The sequence below is a fragment of the Bubalus bubalis genome, chromosome 8, assembly GCF_019923935.1.
Source record: "Bubalus bubalis isolate 160015118507 breed Murrah chromosome 8, NDDB_SH_1, whole genome shotgun sequence".
In the NCBI taxonomy this organism is placed as follows: domain Eukaryota; kingdom Metazoa; phylum Chordata; class Mammalia; order Artiodactyla; family Bovidae; genus Bubalus; species Bubalus bubalis.
Window position 1 is genome coordinate 13,326,778 of NC_059164.1, and position 16,170 is coordinate 13,342,947.

At 42.7% G+C, this 16,170-nt stretch overlaps 1 long non-coding RNA gene and 1 pseudogene across 1 annotated transcript in view; one reads left to right on the forward strand and one right to left on the reverse strand.

Annotated features, from left to right (window-relative positions):
* Window positions 1–1,153: 1,153 nt before the first annotated feature.
* LOC123334651 overlaps window positions 1,154–16,170 on the reverse strand; it is a 170,381-nt gene continuing 155,364 nt past the window's right edge. Inside the window, exon 4 of the long non-coding RNA XR_006552650.2 lies at window positions 1,154–1,335. This is a non-coding gene — a long non-coding RNA (uncharacterized LOC123334651). The remainder of the gene's footprint in view (window positions 1,336–16,170) is intronic.
* On the forward strand, window positions 4,687–5,079 carry LOC102407361 (annotated as a pseudogene).

Sequence of the window (16,170 nt, forward strand, 5' to 3'; positions counted from 1 at the left end):
TTGGGGAGCTATTATTCTGCCTAACACACCTTGTTCTGAAAATGCTCTAACTGGTGAAGCAAATCTATGGAAACAAGAGATCTTAGAGTAGAATATTTGGTACCTATCACCATAGTCCTTGCAATCCCAGTAAAGCAAAACTGACTGCTGGGGGGAATTACATCAAAAGTCCTTAAAGAGATTGAGCCCAGTTTCAACAACCCAGAGGCAGAAAACCTCAGGGTCTTGCATCAAGTCCAAGCCTCTGTTCGTGAATCTGCCTGAGGTCCTCTGGGCTCAGTGAACTACTCAAAGTAGTGGCAAATCAAGCTTAGGCTGCCCTGGCCCCTCAGTATACTCAGGAAAGTGAAAAAAGTGAAAAGTCCTCATGTCCAACTCCTTGCGACCCCATGGACTGTAGCCTGTCAGGCTCCTCTGTCCATGGGATTCTCCAGGCAAGAGTACCGAAGTGGGTTGCCATTCCCTTCTCCAAGGGGTCTTCCTGATCCAGGAATCGAACCCAGGTCTCCTGCATTGCAGGCAGATTCTTTTACCATGTGAGCCACCAATGAGTGGACATATCAGAAGAGGCAGATGCACCAGCCCCCCAGTGTCTGACCAGCAGGGAGGAGCAGCAGCTAGAGATTCATACAATGAGCTCTCCGGGCCTGGCCACCTGTGGCATTGCTTCTAGTGCAGCAGCTTCTTTTGTAAGAAGTACCAAAACTATTAAGAATTCTAGAATTTTTGAAAGAAATCTGACGCTCAATAAGATAATCTTACCAAAACTGGTTTAATGAGACCTATGTTTTTATAAAAACAACAAAGCAATAACAACAAAACTCTATACAGATGTTCTTTCTCTCTTACACTCTTCCTTACAGCTAATCACAAATGGAGAAAAGGTTGAAGCATGTATTGGGTTGGTCCAAAAGTTCATTTGGACATTAGGAAAAAACCCAAATGAAACCTTTGGCCAACCCAATATATTCTACCACTGGCTCTTATTATTATTTCCTCATCATCCTATCTGTCTGTCTAAGTAGCTTCAGCTAGCATGAGTGAGTGAGTGTTAATCACTCAGTCATCTTTGACTCTTTGCAACCCAGTGGACTGTAGCCCACGAGGCTCCTCTGTTCACGGGATTCCCTAGGCAGGAATACTGGAGCGGGTTACCATTCCCTTCTCCAGGGAATCTTCCTGAATCAGGATCGAACTCACGTCTTCTACATTGTAGGTAGATTCTTTATGAACTGAGCCACCAGGGAAATCAGACAATTTGAATCCCAGCTCTGCCATTTAAGGCTCTGTAACACTTGGTCAATTATCAACGTCTCTGAGCCTCTGTCTCCTGATCTGTAAAAGAGAAAGAAAAAAAAAATTTTTGCAAGGTTGCCATGATATTTAATTGAATGTATATAAATGGCAGATAAGAATATGCTACAAATAATAATAATAGAATGAGAGGGTCAAAGCAGCTGTCCTGTGAGATTCTTTCCAGCTGTGGTGGTCTATGATTCTATCCTCATGCTATTCCTTCTAAGAGCATCCTATCACCCAAATGAAGATGATTTATACCTAGGCTTATTGTCTCAGAATCTTCCAAAGGCAGGGAAGTATAGATGTGGGTGAAGTAAGGAAGGTCAATCAATTTACAAAGATTGGAAAATCTACTCTCAAAGCTGGAGACTGAAACTCTAGTGAGGCAGAAACCATGAAAGCGCTTGAGTATTGAAGAATAATCTGTTAGTTTCCAACTTGAAGAGACTGGACCAGCTCTTTCATGTCTGAACTTGTTTGTCAGTTGGACACACAAGTCCAGCCTCAGGCCCACCAGCCTTTGTGGTGCTTTATCATCTTGCCTCCTGCCACGACTGCCTGAATCCATTAGAGACACACTGTTAGAAAAGGAAGTCCTCACATTCAACCCCTAAGGACTCTTGCGAGTGGCAGACCTAATTCTCTTAAGGTCGTAACACAGTGAAGAAGATCTTTAAACGTCAACATTTAAAATTAAAATGAAGCTCATCATATATCAAAAGAGAGGCAGAAGAATCAAACTCTAACTGAATGTCTAGGTTTTCTCCGTAAGACTCCGAATAATATGGCCCCTGCTGCCTCTCAGGTCCTCCTATCCCTTCTTGGCTGCCATCGCTTCCTCCACAAGCTAAGCAAGCGTGTCTTGCCCTTGGGCCTCTGCACTGGCTGTTCCTTCTGCCTGGAGCTCTGCCAGGCCTTTTCCCAGATCCTCTTCCTCCTCCCTCAGGTCCCTGGGGTCCTACCCTGACCTCCCATCTGAAGTGGGAACCTCCCTGTTATTCTCAGTCTCTGCCTATTTCTGGCCCTTTTGGCACCTATCACAGTGAGTAATTAAGCTACACAGATAGCACTGGTAGTAAAGGACCTGCCTGCCAATGTAGGAGATGTAAGAGACATGGGTTCAATCCCTGGGTCGGGAAGATCCCCTGGAGGAGGGCATGGCAGCCCACTCCAGTATTCTTTCCTGCAGAATTCCCATGGACAGAGGCGCCTGGCAGGCTACAGTCCATGGGGCTGCAAAGAGTCGGACACAACTGAGTGATTTAGCACACAGAACAGTGAATAACTATTTCTGTTTGTTCTCTTACCTGTGGTATGAAGAGGTGACCTAGGAAAGGGAGGCTGGACTGAGCTGGGGCAAACTAATGGCCTGTAGTTCCGGGGCAAATCCTGGAACTTTCTCCTAGTAAATGACGTGACACGTGAGCTCCATCATCACCGCCAAAATCAGTGATCTGAGGCCTGACATAATGGAATGAGGGTCAGGAGGTCTGGATCGTAATCCCAACCCAAATCTGGCACTTAGCAGTCTGTCACTGTGAGCAAGCCACTTGTCCTCTCCAGGATTCAGTTGCTTCACCAATGAAATGGGCGCACTTGATTTTGAAGAGGCTCAATCAAGTACTAACATGCTTGTCCTGATTCATTTAGACAGACAGACAGCAGATTGTCAATCTCAGACTAAGGCAGAAGAGGAAGCTATTCACTCTGGTGATGATCGGAGGGGTGGTATTGATTAAGGATAGTGATGACCTCTGTATTTACATTGTGAGTGTCCTTTAATATGGGAATCGACCTCCGATTGAGTCATTCCCACCCAGGCAAGATTCATCAGTCAGATAAATGAGTACCTACTCTGGGTGGCCGGAGAAGGCAATGGCACCCCACTCCAGTACTCCTGCCTGGAAAATCCCATGGATGGAGGAACCTGGTAGGCTGCAGTCAATGGGGTCGCTAAAAGTCGGGCACGACTGAGCGACTTCACTTTCACTTTTCACTTTCATGCACTGGAGAAGGCAATGGCAACCCACTCCAGTGTTCTTGCCTGGAGAATCCCAGGGACGGCGGAGCCTGGTGGGCTGGCAGAACCACAAAGGCCCCGATCCCCCTCGGGATGTGTGTCACGGTCTGTGCCAGGGAAGTTCCTCTACAGCCCCTGGTGAAAGGTAGACAGCTGTCCTAGAGGAGTCCATCCCTAAAGCCACCACCAGGCATTTACATTTTTGGAAGCCCCAGGCTAAGGGACATGGGACAGAAGTTGTACAGGGAAAGATCTCTCCAGTCCTCTGCTGTCTGATACTAAAAGCAGAAGCTCCGCATGGCTGCAGAGAGGCTGGGCACTTGAGAGGTGGCTGGTGTGAATTGAGATGTGCTGAAAAGATAAAAAGCATGTTGGATCACAGAGATTTTAGTAGGGAAAAGTATAAGTAAAATGTCTCAATAAATAATTTTTAAATTTATGACATGTTGAAATGGCAATGATTTAGACATGTTGAGTTAAATAAAATATATACTTAAAATTCGTTTCATATGTTTCTTTTAATATTTTTAATGTGGCTAATAGAACATTTTTAATTAAGGGCTTGTGTTATATTGCTCTTGAATAGTGCTTTTCTAGAGCTAGACTCAGAGAAGGCAATGGCACCCCACTCCAGTACTCTTGCCTGGAAAATCCCATGGGTGGAGGAGCCTGGTGGGCTGCAGTCCATGGGGTCACTAAGAGTCGGACACTACTGAGTGACTTCACTTTCACTTTTCACTTTCATGCATTGGAGAAAGAAATGGCAACCCACTCCAATGTTCTTGCCTGGAGAATCCCAGGGACGGGAGAGCCTGGTGGGCTGCCGTCTATGGGATCGCACAGAGTCGGACACAACTGAAGTGACTTAGCAGTAGCAGAGCTAGACTTACATGTGTGTGTGGAGAGAGACAGAAGGTGGAGGAGTTGAAGCAGCAAAGATTGATGGAGGAGATGGGAGTGAGCCACAAAGACATTTTGCCTAGTATATCTCCAGTTTACACTGATTTGCACCATTAGGCAGCAAGCTTAGAAAAATCTGGCAATGCCAGGGTCCAGGCTGGAGTTCCTGGGGGTAGAAATTCTAGGGATTTTCCGTACATGTGACCTGACATGACGATGGGGTCTGTTGAATTGGGTGAGAGGGGCAGGGTGAAGTGGGAGGCCAAGAAATCAGGTAGTTGGTGTTAACCCCACTAGACCGCACCCCTCAAAACTTCACTGGACAGTGCACTTCACACTGCGAGGAGAGTTACAGATGGACAGGAGAAAGGCTAAAAGGAGCTCAGTGGTGGATGAAACAAAGGCTGAACTTCAGTGTAAGTGAGTCATCTAGGAATAAGAGTTTGATTTTAGCTTTCTGTGCTGGTATCGCTCTCGCAAACATGGTGAACGTTCCAAACACCCGCCGGACTTTCTGTAAGAAGTGTGGGAAGCACTAGCCCCACAACGTGACACAGGACAAGAAGGGCAAGGGTTCTGTGCATGCCCAGGGAAAGCGGCATTATGACAGGAAATGGGGTGGCTATGGTGGGCAGACTAAGCCGGTTTTCTGGAAAAAGGCTAAAACTACAAAGAAGACTGTACTGAGGCTTGAATGTGTTGAGCCCAACTGTAGATGGAAGAGAATGCTGGCTATTAAGAGATGCAAGCATTTTGAGCTGGGAGGTGATAAGAAGAGAAAGGGCCAAGTGATGCAGTTTTGAGCTTCATATTTTGTTTTATTATGAAGACAATAAAAATGCCATCAATAAAATCCTCTTTAAAAAAAAAGAGTTTGATTTTACTCTCTAAGGGAAATTTTTAAAAACATCTGATTAGACTATAAGGGGTTTTTGACGACATAGAAGACAACAAAGAAAAAATATCATCCATATTCCCCTAACCCAGTTTTAACTATTTGAAAGTAATTTTGAGAGTTTTAATATTTGAAAGTAATTTTCTTCTAGTTATTTTTTTGCATGCATGAGTGGGTGTTATAATGATGCCTTACATTACTGGGATAACACAATTTGTGTGTCTTACTGTCTCACTTAACAATATGTCTTACATGTATACACTGCTAAGTAACTTCAGTCGTGTCCGACTCTGTGCGACCCCATAGACGGCAGCCCACTAGGCTCCCCAATCCCTGGGATTCTCCAGGCAAGAACACTGGAGTGGGTTGCCATTTCTTTCTCCAATGCATGAAAGTGAAAAGTGAAAGTGAAGTCACTCAGTCGTGTCTGACTCTTCGCAACCCCATGGACTGCAGCACACCAGGCTCCTGCATCCATGGGATTTTCCAGGCAAGAGTACTGGAGTGGGGTGCCATTGCCTTCTCCGCATGTATACACTACCACGGGTAAAATAGATAGCTCGTGGGAAGGAGCTGTATAGCACAGGGAGCTCAGCTCAGAGCTCTGTGAGGACCTAGAGGGGAGGGCTCGGTGAGGGGGAGCCTCAAGATGGGGGGATATATCTATACTGACAGCTGACTCAAGTCGTTGTACAGCAGACACCAACCCAACACTGTAAAGCAATTATCCTCCAATTTAAAAAAAAGAAACAATATGCCATAAAAAGTTTACCGTGTTATTAAATAATCTTGAAAAACATAATTATTAATGTTTTCCTGATATCACATCATAAGAATTTACCCATATCTCAACCAGTCTCTAATGGGAGGGTGTTTTAACTCATTTATCATTTTTATCTATCATAAGTAAAACGTGATGAATACCTTTGTACATCAAATTTGTTCTACGTTTCTAAGGAAAATTGAAGACATTTGTAAAAAGCCATTATGGAGAATGCAAATGAAGAAAATGAGAGTTAGTCTTTATTTCTCTTTTTAATGGAGAGAATCAGTGAATCAAGCTCTTTAAGTTATTTTCCTACTCTGAAATGTTATGGTTGACTCTTTAGAAAAACATTACTTTTTTCATTCATTGGTGATTTTTGGTTTGTTTTTTTTTTTTTTTTTTTTTTGGTGAAAGACAATATAGGCAAGTATTTCTAATTTTCTATACTGTGAATGATTTAGAACACACTTTGACTATTATTTGGCTTTCCACATCTCTTTCAGAAATATCTTTCCTTTCTACTGACTGCAGATCAGTTCTCTGTGCTAAATCTCATTTTAGAAGGAATGAAACCACAAAGGCAAAATTTTAAGGTACATTAAAACTGAAATGACTCATATTAAATATTAGACATGTTGAAACCTAGTGTTAAGTACTATAAAGGGCCTAAATGCTAGTCTACTTGCAAGCTAACAAGTTTCATGGACGCTCGCAGGAGACACGAGACTCCTGGATTAGAAACAAAGAGCAGTTTAGTACTCCCAGAAGAGCAACAGCCAGAATGTCAGCTTTGGCTTCCCCTAAGCCCAGACTCCCACAGGACAACACAAAGAGGCCACGTGACACCTGCGCAAGCAGTGGGCTGCATTACAGAAGAGGAACCCTAGTTAGGGAACCTGACTCTTTTATATGGGACACGAAGTATGCCGTTCTCTGTCCCAAAGCATCTCAGTCCCTTTGTTATACAACGTCCTGATAAAGATCGTTTGGAGCAAGGCCATCAGAGCCTCAGCTCTTAAGATGTGCAAAAATGCAAGAGACTCGTGGAGAATTTTCTTGAACATAATCATGAAGATGGAGTCAGAGTCTATTAATAGAGTGTACGTGTACATTTTATTCATGGAGCTGTTGTTTTCTGCAGGACCAAGCCAAGGTCTCTTTTTGTCTGGCACTGTCTACTTTTTTTCCATGTTCCTGAGCCACAGAAGTCAATTCCTTTGCAGCCTGTGCAGAGATCTCCCATCAGAGGCATCTGTTTGCATCTGGATACTCTAGCTGTCAGCCCACTTCCATGAATGCAGTCAGGACAGACCATCCCAGCTCTGCCATCAGCTCTATAAGTGTCTGTGAAACAGATTAAGGGACCCACTCTCTCCCTCCTGGAGAGAAGAGTGGGCTAACACCCCAGAACTCCCATAGACTCCTTACACTTAGCTACTTCCCTTTGAATACGGCTGAAATGTCACTGATCACCAGAAACAGTCTAAAAAGAGGTCTCCCCCCAAAGAAGATTTTTGTTCCCTAAGGGAAAACTCTTCATAACATTAGCATGAATAAGTTATGAAAAGCCATCACAACTGAGAGAGACATAATCATCATTCATGTATAACAGATTTGTTTATTCTGTAAAGATTCATTTCAGTTGATTAATTATCAGTATCTGCTGATGGTGGGGGGAACAAGGCTGCTCTGATGAGAGAATTATTGAAGTGCATGCTTAGAATATTTATCGCTGAACACATATTGTATGATTTTAGCATATTTATCACCTTCTTTCTGGATGGGCTCATTCTTCCCCCAAACATATCAAATAGTACTGCCATGCTGTTGGCACTCTGCCCTTCAACTATGGACCCTATTGTTTTTATACAGAATACTAATTTCTTCCTTCTATTTATTGAACATGATAGTAACATTATCAGTTGATTCTCTGCTATAAGCCAAAGATTGAAATGCTTTAGTGCTTTTCCTTTCTCCAGCACACTTGTGGCTGATATTATTATTATCTCCTTATCATAACGTGGGCTTTCATGGTGGCTCAGATGGTAAAAAAATCCACCTGCAATCCTGGAGACCTGGGTTTGATCCCTGGGTTGGGAAGATTTCCTGGAAAAGGGAATAGCTACCCACTCAACTATCCTGGCCTGGAGAATTCCATGGATGGATAAGCCCGGTGGGTTGTAAAGAGTCGGACATATTGAGTGACTTTCACTTTTCACTTTTACTTTATCATAACTTAAGAAAATAGAGACTAGGCCACTTGCTTAACATCATTTGGTTTATATACAGCAAGGTTGCATATAAAAGAGAGACTGAAATTGCTCTCTCTCTGCTTCCTGAATTGGGGCTCTCAGTTACCATGTTGGTTCTTAGGCAAGACCACTATGAGCATGAGTGCTAAGTCTCTTCAGTCCTGCCCAACTCTTTGCAACCCCATGGACCAGAGCCCACCAGACTTCTCTGTCTATGGGATTCTAAGGGCAAGAATACTGGAGTGGGTTGCCATGCCCTCCTCCCTGGGATCTTCCTGATGCAGGGATTGAATTTACATCTGAGGCAGGTTCTTTACCACCAGTACCATCTGGAAGCCCCTAAGAACACTAAGAATCTTCCTTGGCGGCTCAGACGGTAAAAGCGAATGCCTACAATTCAGGAGATCTGGGTTGAATCCCTGGGTCGGGAAGATCTCCTAGAGAAGGAAACGGCAACCCATTCCAGTACCCTTGCCTGGAAAATCCGATGGACGGAGAAGCCTGATAGGCTACAGTCCACGGGGTCGCAAAGAGTCAGACACGGCTGAGCGACTTCACTCAAGAACACTGTACTGGGAGTCAGACAATCTGGACTGTGATCCAGGTCCAATAATAATAACTTTGTGCCATTTTTACCCTCTGTAGGTCTTTGTTTCTCTATAGTCTTGTCTCATCTCATTTATCTCTATGTTTACCTCTTTATCTCTCTTCTTAAGCCTCAAACTCATAACATTTATGCATTTGCCTTCTGGTCACTGATACGACTTCCCTGGGGCTCAGGCGGCAAAAGCGTCTGCCTACAATGCTGGAGACCCAGGTTCGATCCCTGGGTCGGAAAGGTCCCCTGGAGAAGGAAATGGCAACCCACTCCAGTATTCTTGCCTGGAAAATCCCATGGACAGAGCAGCCTGGTAGGCTACAGTCCATGGGATCATAAGAGTCGGACACGACTGAGCAACTTCACTTTCATTGGTACTGTAATATGTCCAAACTGGATACAACCCCAACCAGATTCTCCCCTACTGACCTCTACCTGAATGAACCATCAGCTACCTTATTGCCCAAAACAGAAAAATGGGCGTCATCCTTGACTCCTCTCCTTCTCTGACTCTCTGCATCTGTTCAGCCCTTGTAGGTTCAAGTGCTATAGATTCATCATGTCAATATCTCTTCTTTCAAAACCACCACTGTGGTAGTGCAAGCATGATCACCCCTCCTAAGGAATTTCTACATAATTTCTCACCTGGGCTCCTTGCCTCCAGCTTCACTCACCTCCACACTGTCCACCACCCTATCTCCAAAGTGGACTTTAAGAATCCAAACCTCATCAGTCCACTCCTTTACTCAGAATCTTCTGATAGTTCCCCAATGTCCTCAAATTGCTTACTGGCCCCATCTGCCACTTCAACCTCATTTTTTGCCATTTCCTCCCTGCAACATCAGCTTTAGTCAAGCTGAGCTAATTGCAGTTTCTTAAACTCTTCCCCCACTTTCATGTCTTGGTTCTTTTGTTCGTCACACTGCGGTGAAGATGCTTCTCTTCTCTTACTACTCTTTCACTTTTCTCCTAAAATGATTGCCTTCTAACGCCACACAGAAAGGACACAGTTGAGTTTCCAGATCTAGTTCCATTTGGGAATACCCTATGCTTCCTGATTCTCTAGCATGATGGCTCAATTTGCAGCACTGGTAACATCTAGCCTGCTCAAGAGAAGGGCATGGCAACCCACTCTGGTATTCTTGCCTAGAAAATCCCACGGACAGAGGAGCCTGGTGGGCTACAGTCCATGTGGTCCCAGGGAGCTGGACATGACTGAGTGACTAAGCACAACACAACCCTGCCCAAAGGAACCAAGTCCTTTATTTTCCTCTCCATTGAACCTCTCAAACATTTGGAAATATAACTGGATCATAACAAACACAGAAAGTAACCGTGAACATGGAAATAAGCAGTTTTCCCACAGGAAAAATTGATCTCTGATTGATCAGGTTGACCGATGATTTATGGTTGGGGTGTAGTGGGCTCAGCAGTTGCCAGGAGGCCTCATGATATCAAGTGTTACCGTATCCTTGACACCCATGTACATGTTAAACTGGAGGCTACTATTTGCTTTATTGCTTTTACACTTAGACATTTATCACGCTCTTAAAACTTGTCAGAGACTCTCAGACATCATGAGTCTTGATGCAGCCACATGGAGCTATATGAAGCCCCATTGTTTATGGATCACTTTCTTTTCCATTTTCTCCCTATTTGTGACTTTTTCCATCTTTTTTCAGCATTACAAAAATGCATTCAAAAGCTTATAAACAGCAGTTGGTAATCAGAGCATAGCAGCTTTCCGTGTATAATACAATCATTAGGTGTATATTAGACATTTGGCATAATAAGAACACTGTCATTATAATAGAACTCTGTCAAAGTGCCAATGCCTCCCGCATTGAAAATATACAGATCAATTTTTCATCCCCTATGAATGGGGAATAGTATCACAGCTGCATGATATTTCTCCAACTACAAAGTGTCACTGATTTTACTGATCAAATTCTAAAGGAAGACAGTATACATGCAAATGTGTTCATACCAATCTCTCTCACACGGTACGTAATATCCTGCAATCTCCTCCTTGTTGAAGCTGTATTCTTAATGACTTTAAGCTAAATTTCAGCACAATTTAAAATCATGTCCATAACTGGTATTAGTGAAAGAAATTTTATGCTGCTGAGAATTGAGCACGTTCCAATTAAAACTAAAATTTGTTATTTATATGAACTATCCAGGAGAGACAGATCCATAGAGGCTAAGGAACATTAGTGGTTACTTAGGGCTGGGATGGAAACAGGAAGCAACTACAAATGGGTGGGAGGCATCTTTCAGGGGGTAATGGAAATGTTCTAAAATTGGATTTTAGTAATGGTTTTATGACTCTTTAATTACTAAAAATCACTGACTTGAATATTTTAAATCAGATAATTTTATGGTATATAAACTATAGCTCAGTGTTGATATTGTTGTTCGGTCATTAAGTTGTGTTTGACTCTTTGCGATCCCTGGACTGCAGGATGCCAGGCTTCCCTGTCCTTCCCTATCTCCTGGAGTTCGCTCAAACTCATGTCCATTGTGTAGGTAATGTCATCCAACCATCTCATCCTCTGTCATCCCCTTCTCCTCCTGCCCTCAATCTTTCCCAGCATCAGAATCTTTTCCAGTGAGTTGGCTCTTTACATTAGGTGGCGAAAGTATTGGAGCTTCTGCTTCAGCATCAGTCCTTCCGATGTATATTCATGTTGATTTCCTTTAGGATTGACTGGTTTGCAGTCCAAGGGAATCTCAAGAGTCTTCTCCAGCACTACAATTTGAAAGCATCAATTCTCTGATGCTCAGCCTTCTTTATGGTCCAACTCTCACAAAACTATTGGAAAAACTGCAACCTTGACTATATGGACCTTTGTTGGCAAAGTGATGTCTCTGGTTTTTAATACTCTGTCTAGGTTTGTCATAGGTTTTCTTCCAAGGAGCAAGTGTCTTTTAGTTTTGTGGCTGCAGTCACCATCTGCAGTGATTCTGGAGCCCAAGAAAATAAAATCTGTCACTGTTTCCACTTTTCCCCTATCTATTTGCTGTGAAGTGATAGCACCAGATATCATGAGCTTAGTTTGTTAAACATTGAGTTTTAGGCCAGCTTTTTCACTCTTCTCTTTACCCTCATCAAGAGGCTCTTTAATTCCTCTTCACTTTCTGCCATTAGAGTGGTATAATCTGTGTATCTGAGGTTGTTGATATTTCTCCCACCAATCTTGATCCCAGCTTGTGATTCATCCAGCTTGGCATTTTGCGTGATGTACTCTGCATATAAGTTAAATAAGCAGGGTGATATATAGCCTTGACATACTCCTTTCCCAAATTTGAACCAGTCTGTTGTTCCACGTCTGGTTCTAACTGTTGCTTCTTGACCTGCATACAGGCTTTGCAGCAGGCAGGTAAGGTAGCCTGGTATTCCCATCTCTTTAAGAATTTCCCACAGTTTGTTGTGATCCCACACAGTCAAAGGCTTTGGCACGGTCACTGAAGCAGAAATAGATGTTTTTTTGGAATTCCCTTGCTTTTTCTATGGTCCAAAGGATATTGGCAATTTGATCTCTGGTTCCTTTTGTCTTTTCTAAATCCAGCTTTTACACATGGAAGTTCTCTATTCAAGTGCTGCTGAAGCCTAGCTTGAAGGATTTTGGCATTACCTTGTTAGCATGTGAAATGAGCATAATTATATGGTAGTTTGAACATTCTTTGGCATTGCCCTTCTTTGGGATTGGAATAAAAACTGACCTCTTCCAGTCCTATGGCCACTGCTGAATTTTCCAAATTTGCTAACATATTGAGTGCAATATTTTAACAGCATCAACTTTTAGGACTTGGAACAGCTCAGCTGGAATTCCATCACCTCCAGTAGCTTTGTTCATAGTGATGCTTCCTAAGGGCCACTTGACTTTACACTCCAGGATATCTGGCTCCAGTTGTGTGAACACATCATCATGGTTATCTGGGTCATTAAGATCTTTTTTTTTTTTAATAGTTCTTCTGTGTATTCTTGACACCTCTTCTTAATCTCTTCTGCTTTTATTAGATCCTTGATATTTCTGTCCTTTATTGTGCTCATCTTTGCATGAAGTGTTCTCTTGGCACCTCCAGTTTCCTGAAGAGATCTCTAGTCTTTCCCATTCTATTGTTTTCCTCTCAGTAAAGCTTCCTTTAAAAAAACCAACTAAATTATATTGAACATCCTTATACTCATATCTTTGCGATCTCGTGTAAGTATTTTCACAGAACTAATTTGGAAATATGCAATTGATGGACCAAAGGGATGTCTATTTAAATTTTTCATAGGAACTACCAAATTGTCTTTCAAAGTTAATTTACCTTTACTTGCCTACCAACAGTGTATGACATTATCAACTTCTCCACAAAGCTGCTAGCACTTGATAGCATTAATCTTATTTGGTTTCGATATTGTAACAGAATGTTGTCATTTTTTTTTATTACTAGACTATTTTAGCCATTTTTATATCCTCATTAAACCTGAAATCGCTGCAGATGGTGACTGTAGCCATGAAATTAAAAGATGCTTACTCCTTGGAAGGAAAGTTATGACCAACTTAGATAGCATATTCAAAAGCAGAGACCTTACTTTGCCAACAAAGGTCCGTCTAGTCAAGGCCATGGTTTTTCTTGTGGTCATGTATGGATGTGAAAGTTGGACTGTGAAGAAAGCTGAGTGCCGAAGAATTGATGCTTTTGAACTGTGGTGTTGGAGAAGACTCTTGAGAGTCCCTTGGACTGCAAGGAGATCCAACCAGTCCATTCTGAAGGAGATCAGCCCTGGGATTTCTTTGGAAGGAATGATGCTAAAGCTGAAACTCCAATACTTTGGCCACCTCATGGGAAGAGCTGACTCATTGGAAAAGACTCTGATGCTGGGAGGGATTAGGGGCAGGAGGAGAAGGGGACGACAGAGGATGAGATGGCTGGATGGCATCACTGACTCGATGGACATGAGTCTAAGTGAACTCCGGGAGTTGGTGATGGACAGGGAGGCCTGGCATGCTGCGATTCATGGGGTCGCAAAGAGTAGGACATGACTTAGCGACTGAACTGAACTGAACTGAAACCTGAAACTGGGGCTTCCTAGGTGGCACTAGTGGTAAAGAGCCTGCCTGCCAATGCAGGAGATGTAAGAGATGCAGGTACAATCCTTGAGGGAAGATCCCCGTGGGAAAATCCCCTGGAGGACGGTATGGCAACCCAATGCAGTATTCTTTCCTGGAGCATCCCCATGGACAGAGGAGCCTGGCAAGCTGCAGACCATGGGGTAGCAAAAAGTCAGACATGACTGAGCAACTAAGCACATTATATCCTTTTTTTTTTTAAGGGTTGCTTTTGATTTCCTCATTGACATATATTCTATGTTTATGCATATTAATTTTTCCTGTTACATTCTTCAAATGTTTCTTTCTAGTCCAGTGTACAAACTATAGTCTATAAGCCAAATCCAACCCCTGTTTGTTTTGAAATTCTATATTTAAGTTTGTATTTTGAAATATGATTCATTATAACTGTGAAATTGCAAAGATAGTACATAAAGATGTCAAGGACCCTTCACTTAGTGTCCCCCAAGGGTTACATTTTACACAATTATAATATAACAGCAAAGGCAGGAAGTCCCTATGGCACTGTGTGTGTGTCTCCACCATTGTATCAGTGCCGGCCTAGATTCATGTAGTCATCACTTCAGTAAGGACAGAGGAGGATTTCCTTATCAGAGAAGTCTTCCTCATGCCACCTTTCTAGTCACAGCCATGCCCCTAGCTCCAATAATTCCTAACCTCTAACCACTAATGTGTCTCTGTCTCTATAATTTTGTCACTTTAAGAAAGTTATATAAATGGAATTACATAGTCTGTGACCTTCGAGATGGACTCTTTCACTCAGCGTAATTCCCTTGAGATCTATCCAAGTTGTGGCATGCATCAAGAGTTCGTTTCTTTTTATTGCTGAGTTATAGTCCATGATAGGGATGTACCCATTATCTGTTTTTAAATGGACACAAGCTTAAGATAATTTTTACGTATTCAATGGTTCTTTAAAGATCAAAAGGTGAATAATAATTTGTGTAAAATTATGATTTTACACAAATTTTCATAGGAAAATCATGAAAGGCAAAATACAGTGTTCATAAGTAACATTTTACTGGAACACAGCCACACCCTTCTGCTTTTGAGTTGTCTAATTCATGGCTGCTTGCACGTTACAGTGGCAGAGCTGAGTATTCATGATAGTGCCTACCGTCACGATGAGGGTGGCAAACCAGAGAGCGGGAGGGCCCTGCCTTGACGTCGCCCAGGCAGGTCTCACCCATCTTGCTTCCCTAGCTGGTTGGTTTGGACTTCTTCCTATAGTTCCGTGAAAGTTCTACTTACTTCAACCTTATTTGCTCTTGCTAAATGGTACCTCTTGAGCACTTTAAATCTCTACCTTAAGTGATTTTCACCACAGCCTTATTTCCTTTTACATAAAGGATATAAAACTTATTGTGGACATGTATAAGTCTGGCATTTCAGGGCTCTGTTCTGGCAGAAATAGCTTAGTCAAAAGCCTAAAGCAACCATGGTGCAACATCACAGAGAGGGGATATATACAGAAGTTGGGGGGCAGATCTTAGGTAGGTTGTTTGACTCCATATGAACCTCAACTTCGTAACTGTAAAGTGGGAATCATTGTTAACTAGCCACGTTCCACAATATGTCTTTTGCCTTTTCTCTCATGTGTATGAATTTCTGTTTTTTAGCTTGGTCTGAGACTGCCCATAATAAAACTTATATTACATAGGTAGCTTTGGCCAGGAGGCTACTCTTTGGCAAACAGGTTGTGAGCAGAACTAATATATGCAAAGGGGAGGGAATGTAGATGGGGTGGAGAGCCATTTCGGACCATGTAGATGAGAATAACACCCTAAGGATGGCTGAGCAACAAGAGAGAAAGTGTCTGGGTCCCCAGAACAGAACTGTCACACACCAGTCCTGGAGCACCTACTTCTGGACTCAGGCATGAAAAAAAAAAAAAAAAGAAATTTCTACTTTAGTTAACTCCTTCTATTTTGGCCCTCCATTACACAAGTCTGCACCTTTAATCTAAACTACCCAGCCTCTCCCTGCTGTAACAATTAAAAGAAATTTAAAGCAGGTACATAGAATGGGCTTCCCCAGGGACTCAGTGGATAAAAAATCTGTCTGCAATGTAGGAGACATAGGAGAGGCAAGTTTGATCCTTGGGTAGGGAAAACACCCTGGAGAAGGAAATGGAAACCCACTCCAGAGTTCTTCTTGAAAAAAAATCCCATGGACAGAGGAGCCTGGTGGGCTACAGTCCATGAAGCTGCAAAGAGTTGGACACAACTGGGCAACTGAGCATGCATGCACATAGAATGGAGTCTATAAATATGACTTTCCCTTCCTTCTGTCTTCATTACTCATGTCTGTTTCCCAC